The following is an 8766-nucleotide window of genomic DNA, read 5'->3' as shown; positions in this document are numbered from 1 at the left end:
CAAACAAAAGGAAGCAAATAGGAAGTTAGATAAATGGGAGACACAGGAAGAATGAAATAACACAAGTAAAGCAAAGTACAAAAGAATGAGGGTTCCACAATTCCTAAGGAAAATACATATAGCTTTTTTTTTGCACTGAAATTGAATTCAATGTTTCTTCTTTCATATCATGTGTTGTCTTTCCCTCAAAATTCTTACATAAAATATTTCAAGGTGAAAAAGTGTTACTTTAGGTAACGTTTTATACAAGTGAATTACTTTAATATGTACGCAAGTTTTATCCTTGAAAACTCATGTTGAGAAAAATTTGCTGAGCACCAGTTATCTCCTTCATGCATTCCCCAACTGTATGTTTTCATTGCCTCTTGACCCATAGCCTAACAGGTAGGAAATCAGAGGCCCAGGATGTGTAACGGTTGCAAGCGGAGCCCCGGCTGACGTGGGAGCAGGGCAGGTCTTGGATTCCAGTTGGGTGCCAAATGTAGATTATTGCGTGCTGCGTTTGCTCAAAGATGATCCGTAGTCCATAAGGCTAAGATTTTTTTTTTATTCAGATAAACGCCAGCCCAAATGCAAGCCAGAGCATGCCAGGGGCAGCAAGGCAGCCAGACCAATGAGAAGGGCTATTCATATGTGCGCAAAACCTTAAGAAGCCCCCACATCATCCTGAACACTCCTTGACCTCGCCCTGACAGGCATGGTTAAGTACATCTGTAGCCGGCCCTTAGGAGGCATGGTTACTGTGTCTCCCTACATTATTCTACCTTGGTCTCAAAACGTTCTCTCAATATGCTTAAGCAGGAATGCTTTGGATGTCCTTGGAATTAAACCCAAAATATGAAAACACATATTATACATGTAGCAATGTGCTTCTTACAGCTGTTATGCAGTCTGCATTTTTTTTGTTGTTGTTGTTTTGTTTTTTTGAGACAGGGTTTCTCTGTGGCTTTGGAGGCTGTCCTGGAACTAGCTGTTGTAGACCAGGCTGGTCTTGAACTCACAGAGATCCGCCTGCCTCTGCCTCCTGAGTGCTGGGATTAAAGGCTTGTGCCACCAACGCCCGGCTCCAACTGTCAATCTTATGGAGGCATTTTCTTGATTGAGATTTGTCTTCTCAAAAATTTGTAGCTTGTTTCAAGGTGACAAAAAAAACAAGCAAACAAACAAATAAAACTAACCATGAAACATGAGCAATGCAATTCAATGATGTCATCTGGTCTCCAAAGACAATGCATATATGAGAACACACATCCTTACTCATGTACTCATGTATACCTAACCTTTCTCCCAATACATGTACAAACTCCAAAATATATACAACATTAAAACTGTTAATATATAATTTCCTTAACAATTCCAAAGCATTTTGCTCTTCAAAATTTTCATACTGCATTAAATTATATCATATGGAAAATACTGTTCATAAAAACAATATTAATATTAAAGCAAATTATTTGTGAGACTATTTTAAATATATTTTAGAAATTTTGACATTAACTTACAACTTTTGTATTGATTCTTGTTATTATCATACAGTGTATTTAGATTTTTTCACCCAGAGTTCCCCAAATGCTCTGAAATCTACCCCATTTCCATACCCATATAATTATATACCCTGAAACTTTTGAAAACCTAATGACTCTAATTTGTGTAATTTATATGATATTTGATGTGAGGATATCTATTGCAGCAAGTTTCTCCTATCATGGGCAACATTCTCAGACAATACTGATGCACTTTTCCTCAAATGTAATTACTTGCCAGTTTCACCTTAGTTAGGAATGTAGTTTTATGTTTTTCTCCACTATCTGTGTTGGGAATTAATCTGGTATAGTCTTAAACATGTCTTGTGAATGCTTTGAGACTTGGTGTGAGTTCACATGTGTGATTGTTTTATTGTGTCTTGGAAACACTGTTTTCTTTTAATAGTCATCCATTGCCTCTCCTCTTTCAGTTCATCTGCCAACTCTTTAAAACTGAACACTGAGTCTTGGAGGAACAAGGTGTGATGGGGATGGCCCATTTAGACTGAGCACCCACCATCACTTCTTCTCAGCAGCTTGAACAATTGTGAGCCTCTGTTAATAACAGTATACTGCAAAACTAAGCTTCTCAAATGAAGGTTGATATATGTAATAGTCTAGGAGTATAGTGACAAATCATTAAGAGTTTATGTCCAGTAAGAATAACACCTTGGATTTATATTAGGACCCATGTCCTGTATAGCCATGGAGGCTTAGCCCTAATAATGGTGTCAGGTATCTGTTCTATATTATGGAGTGAATGGGCCCCTAATACATAAATCTTTATATACATAAATCATAAAGTCTTTAGTTACTCTTTTGTCATTTGTGTCACTATCGATACAATGTGCATTCCCAATTGGACAGTCATTACTGCAATGTGCAGGGAAAACTCCTGAGTAAGGTTAATGTTTTGTTTTTCTCCTACAGCAGCATGCATAACAACTTTCAATATTATGAACTCAAGACATTATGGATAACTATTTAGGTCATTATCAGATTGATTTAGCTGTTTTCTGTATCTCAAATATGTGGTGTTTTCAGAATGCAGTCTAAATGTCAAGTTCTGTCAACTAAGAGCAAATGGCAATAACCTGCAATACTTGGTACATAACTTTAATCCCAGCACTCAAGAGGCAGAGGCAGGCAGACCTCTGAGGCTAAGGCCAGCCTTGTGTACAAACAGTTCCAGAACATCCAGGGCTACACAGAAATCCAGGCTACAAAAGAAAAAGAATATGATAAAAAATTAACTTTATGAAACAAATTATTATACAATGTAATAAGACTTGTTATTATATCAGGATATATATTTTTAATTCTGTGTATTAAAATTTTGGGGAAAATTTAAGGCTTAATTTAGAACACTTAATATTTTCTGCTCAATAATTTCATTATTATAAACCTTTGTTTATTCACTGCTATTATTAAGTTTTATTAATACAAATGTGAAATTTTTCAAAACTAGTGAGGATAATGTTTCTCTTGGAGACAAAAACCTTATATTGGCATTTGAGGCACATTATATTAAGAAATTTTAAGCAAAGCTATTTATTGTAATAATTGAGGAACTAACATATATAATTATTAAAATAAAATTAATCATTACTTCATTTCCTATTTTTCAATAGCTTCAACTTACCTCTTGATTGGATTGTGACAAATTCTCTGAATTTCTCTGAAAATGGTATCATTTTTGCTGCCAGTGGCTCTTTGTATAGGCCATCATGCTTTTTAATTCAGTATAAGTACAAGTTCTTCAGATATATATCTGAATTAAGAAGTTGACACTGATGTTGTCACTGAGATTCTCCAAGATTGATAATGCTTTATAAGCAGGGCACACCATTATCAGTTCAGAGTCACCCAAATGGAATTCACCAAGCTGTCAAAAATATCACAGAGAAAAGACAATCACATGATTTTGCCTCTCCAAAGAGATATCATTACCTATAATTCACTATCTTTTCTTGTATCCAAATATATAGTGGATACTTTATAATATGAAAATATATGCTGTAAAACTCAGTGTAGCTCTTAAAAGACAAATAGCATTTTACTCATATATTTAAGTTTGCATACTTCTGACAAAATCACTGCATTATACATTATTTGCCTTATGAGATATAAAAAAATCAAAATTCAGATATTAGCTCTATAAATAAAATTCAGAAATATATGATTCCTGAATGATATATAAGTCTATAAATGTGCATTTAATATTAAGCTGGATGCACTCTATTTGGAAAATAAGAAATATAGAGATACTTTATGGATATTATAATGTTCATGGTAACAGTGGATATCAAAGTTGTTTGCTTTGTAGACCAGGCTGGTCACAGATGTCTGTCTGCCTCGGTCTCCCGAGTTCAGGGATTAAAGGAATACACCACTAGAACTGGCCCTAACAGTCCTTAAAAATGCCTATGAACAACATGTAAGACATCATGCTTATTCTCTTCATAGTGGCAAGCACTCAGCCACTTTGAAAATAGAGGTTTTATTTAGTAATTTCTGTTCTTAGTGGAATTAATAGCTTGTTTTGCTCCATGTAGATGAAGATACCAAAGGAAATTACATTCTTCTGCCTTAGAGATCAGCTTCCCTTTTAAATAATACATCACATTGTTTACAGTGCCCTTCAGAGAGTGCTTATGAAGACATTGCCTTTCCAATCCACTTTAAAACTTTCAGTTTGCTTGAGTACAGTCAGAGAAATAAAAATGAGCATTTCAGGTCATGGCTTCTTTTTCTTAAGGATTGTATACTCTTAGTATGGAGACAATTTTTAATGTAATCTGAAACAGATGGCAAAATATACCTGGATTTATTTTAATACATTTGATAATACTTATGTATATATGAATGTATTAACACATTTAATTAGCACAGTATGTGTGTGGTGTGTGTGTGTGTGTGTGTGTGTGTGTGTGTGTGTGTGTGTGTGTGTGTATGCGTGCATGCGTTTGAGTGAAATTTACCAAGATTAAGTGGTTAAATTTATTTCAGGAAGGAAGATAAAGATTCTGAATTTTAAGTTGCATAACATAGCTCCAAATAAGCTTTTCTTTTTTTTATTTAAATTCTTCAATTACTACTCATATTTACATATCCATCCCCCCTATTCCTTTGCACTCCCATCCTCCCATTTTCCCTAGCAACCACCCCAACACCAACCCCAACACCTCCCCAGGGATAGTGAGGCCCCCCAATGGGGACTTGCAAAGTCTGTCATATTGTTTGGGGGAGGACCTAGGCCCTCCTTGCTGTATCTGAGCTACAATAGTATCCCTCCATAGGCAATGGGCTCCCCAAATCCATTGTGCTTTAGAAAAAAGACTGTCTCCACTGTTAGAGGTCCCATAGACTGTCTTGGCCTCCTAGCTGGTACGCACATTCAGAGGGCTTGGTTTGAACAATTCTGTTTCCCCAGCTTTAAGACAAGGGTCTACATGCTATCAGTAGGTCAGGTCCACTGCTTCTGCAGGTCTATCCAGCTCCATCTTGGCTTTTGCTCATCCCTCATCCCTATCCACAATTGAATTTCAGTAGCATGCATGGTTCAGTGCTTAGCTGTGGGTGTCTGTTTCTCATTTGAACAGCAACAGGATGAAGGCTTCCCTTCCTATCCTTGTCCCTGGGCTCCCACTTTGGTCAGGGGTTCTAGTCCCCATCCCATTCTTCGAGGGACTATAAACTCTTATCTTGGGGTACTCCTTGTATCCTAGATCCTCTGGCAGTGTGCATTGTAGACTAGTGATCATTTGCTCTATGTCTAAAAATCAAAAATGATTGAGTACATACCATATTTATCTTTTTTTGTGATTGGGTTACCTCAATCAGAATGGTTTCTTCTGGTTCCATCCATTTGCCTGTGAATTTCAAGATTCCATTGTTTTTTTTTTTTTCTACTGAGTAGTACTCCAGTAGTGTAAATGTAACAAATTTTCTCTATCCGTTCTTCAATTGAGGGGCATCTAGTTTGTTTCCAGGTTCTGGCTATTACAAATAATGTTGCTATGAACATAGTTGAACATGTGTCCTTATTGTATGATTGTGCATTCTTTGTGTATATGCCCAAGAGAGAAATTGTTGGATCTTTTGAGGTAGACTGATTCCCATTTTCCTGAGAAACTGCCATACTAATTTCCAAAGTGGTTTTACAAGTTTGCACTTCCACCAGCAATGGAGGAGAGTAACTCTTTCTCCACATCTTCTCCAGCATAGATTGTCATTGGTGTTATTGATTTCAGCCATTTTGACAGGAGTAAGATGGTATCTCAGACTGGTTTGAGTTGCATTTCCCTGATGGATAAGGATGATGAGCACTTTCTCAAATGTCTTTCAGCCATTTTGGATTCCTCTGTTGAGAATTCTCTAATTAATTCTGCACTCCAACTTTTAATTGCATTGTTTAGTGTTTTGGTGGCTAGCTTCTTGAGTTCATTGTATATTTTGGTGATCAGCACTCTGTCAGATGTGGGGCTGGTTAAATATCTTTTCTCATTCTGTGGGCTGGTGTTTTGTCTTGCTGAATGTGTCCTTTGCCTTACAGAAGCTTCTCAGTTTCAGGAGATCCCATTTATTAATTGTAGATCTCAATGTTTGTGCTAATGGAAGTTATGTTCAGAAAGCAGTCTCCTGTACCAGTTCTTTCAAGGGTACCACCTACATTCTCTTCTAGGAGGTTTAGTGTGGCTGAGTTTATGTTGAGGTCTTTGATCCTTTGCACTTAAGTTTTGTGCATGGTGATAGATTTGGATCTAACTGCAATCTTCTACAAGTCTGTATCCAGTTATTCCAACAACATTTGTTGAAGATGATTTCTTTTTTCCATTGTACAAATTTAGCTTCTTAGTCAAAAATCAGGTGTTCATAGGTGTGTGGGTTAATATCAGGGTTTTCAATGTGATTCCATTGGTCCTTCCTCCAGGTAGCAGTTCTCAATAGCTCCATGACTTGTGATGGGACTGTGTATCCAATTCCCATTTAAGTAGTGTGTTTTCTTTGGGTTTAGGCCTGCTCAGGGTTTGTACACATCATTTTAATTGATGTAATTTTGTATTTACAGCTTGCCTATTTTGTGTGTCTCTTTTTGGCAAATATTGCCTTTGGTTGTTTTACTGTGCCACCCTCTTTTTTTCCTTATTGCTGAGCATTAGTAGGAGGTGTTCCATATATCATGTTCCCTTTAAAGCTGAATATTCATTGGACTCTTATTCTCTGACCCTTGTCTCATCGTGGGTCTGTATATTAATCAGTTTTAATCACCATTTACTCTAAAATATGCTTCTAAATTGAGCAGTGATGGACACATTGGTCTGCCAGTATAATAATAGTTAGAATAAGGGCAATAGTACATCCATTTAAAAATGTAATAATCTTTATCTGCTCCAGCACCTATGAACTATTTAGCCATAGGTTCTTATTCCAATCATGGTGTCAGGTTTAACTTACATCTTGTGGAATGGGAATAAAGTTGATTACTTCAAGGATGCTCATGTACTATTGCATCGATGACATATCTTCCAAGGCCAGTAATTTATGTAACTCCAGGAGTTCATAGCTGAGTATTATAGGTGACTTTCTCATATGACACCTTATGTAACATCTTCTCATGCTGTGAAAACTAGCCAGTAAAAAACGATGCTTCTAGCCTAACACAAGCTTGACTTCTTTTTGTCTATGATTCAGGCTGGTTGTGTTTTAAGCAATTGGGTCCTACTATAATTTTCTAAAGAGTAACTGTAAGAAATGCAATATTCTGCAATGCTTCAGGTGTTTAATGGAGTTGCCCTGAATAAGAACTCCAAACTAAGAAACACATTCCTGACACAGGGAATTTTATTTGTTAGCTTCTGATGTCTAGTTGTCCTGTTATAGGACAACTCAATTTTAAGTATTTTTATATTTAATTATTTTTTAAATTTTTGTTTGCTTTTGCAAGATGTGGTTTTTCTGTGTAGCTTTGGAACCTGTTCTGTCCTCTACTTACTTTGTAGACCAGACTGGCCTCAAATTTGCAGAGATATGCCTGCCTCTGCCACCAAGTGCTGGGAGTAGGTCTGCATTATCACTGCCCAGGTTCACTCTTTTTAAATATATGTACAAACTCTAAAGAAGGGAATTTTATGTTTAGAATTAGTGTACTGGTGGAATTATGCAAATAACAACACATATGATAATACTGTTAAAGTAAGGCCACATTCAAATTAGTCTATAACTTTCAGAAGTCTATATCTGCTATGGAACATGAGTTCATCACTTAACATTGGCAAAATATCTACTCAGTGTTTCTAAGTTTCTCTTATTGTTGCTAATATTTCTCTTGTCCTTTTATTCTTCTTAATTTCTCTATGAGAGCAATATTAATAGCCTGTAATGTTTTGGAGTATATGCCATAATGCACCATCATTATTCCATTGTGTACAAAACAGAAGAGTTACATACGGCTGCTACAACTAAGTTACTCAGTAAAATTTAGTTTTTGTGAAGTCTATTTTTCAAGTCCTTTTAGGAATTATTCTAAGTCCTAGCCTTAGATCACATTGATGAAAAGTGTATTCATTGGTGGAAGAGATTTTAAGAAATTAAACTAGCAGAAGTATCATTTAAATAGTTATAATTAACTTATTCCTGTCTATTTTTCTGCTGTTAATAATGATGATGATCACAGTAGTACCTAAATTAATTCATGATGAACATATGACATTTATGAGATGACTCCTCTGCAACATTTATAATGATGTTCACTTCTTTTGAGAAAATATTGATTCATAACAAGTCATAGATGACAACTGCATTTTATTTTGGAGAGTTATTTATTTTTATTTTATGTGTAAGACACATAAAATCCTGTATATGTATGTGCACAATGTGCATACAGTGTTTGTGGAAGACAGAAGAGTGTACTGGAAATTGTTGCAATTGCAGTTTCAAACTGTATTGACCTTCCATCTGGGTACTGGGAACCAAACCTGGATTGTCTTTAGAAGTATAAAATTCCCTTAGTGCCTGAGCCATCCCCACAGCTCATTGTTATTTGTGCAAATACTCAATACAGAAGCAAAACTTTTGTAAGGTTGCAGAACTAGGACACTAGTCTCACAAGACAGCACCATGTTAAAACAACTAAAAATAAATATGAAATTGGGTTAATCACACAAGCACACTGACATTTCTCAATAAATGGTAGCCATTATTTTTGTGGCCTTAATTCTGTTTATTCTGGTCCTTTTATATA

This window comes from Cricetulus griseus (genome assembly GCF_003668045.3).
Source record: "Cricetulus griseus strain 17A/GY chromosome 1 unlocalized genomic scaffold, alternate assembly CriGri-PICRH-1.0 chr1_1, whole genome shotgun sequence".
Classification (NCBI taxonomy): domain Eukaryota; kingdom Metazoa; phylum Chordata; class Mammalia; order Rodentia; family Cricetidae; genus Cricetulus; species Cricetulus griseus.
The sequence above is the reverse complement of the archived record's forward strand: the minus strand, read 5'-3'. Positions refer to the sequence as shown.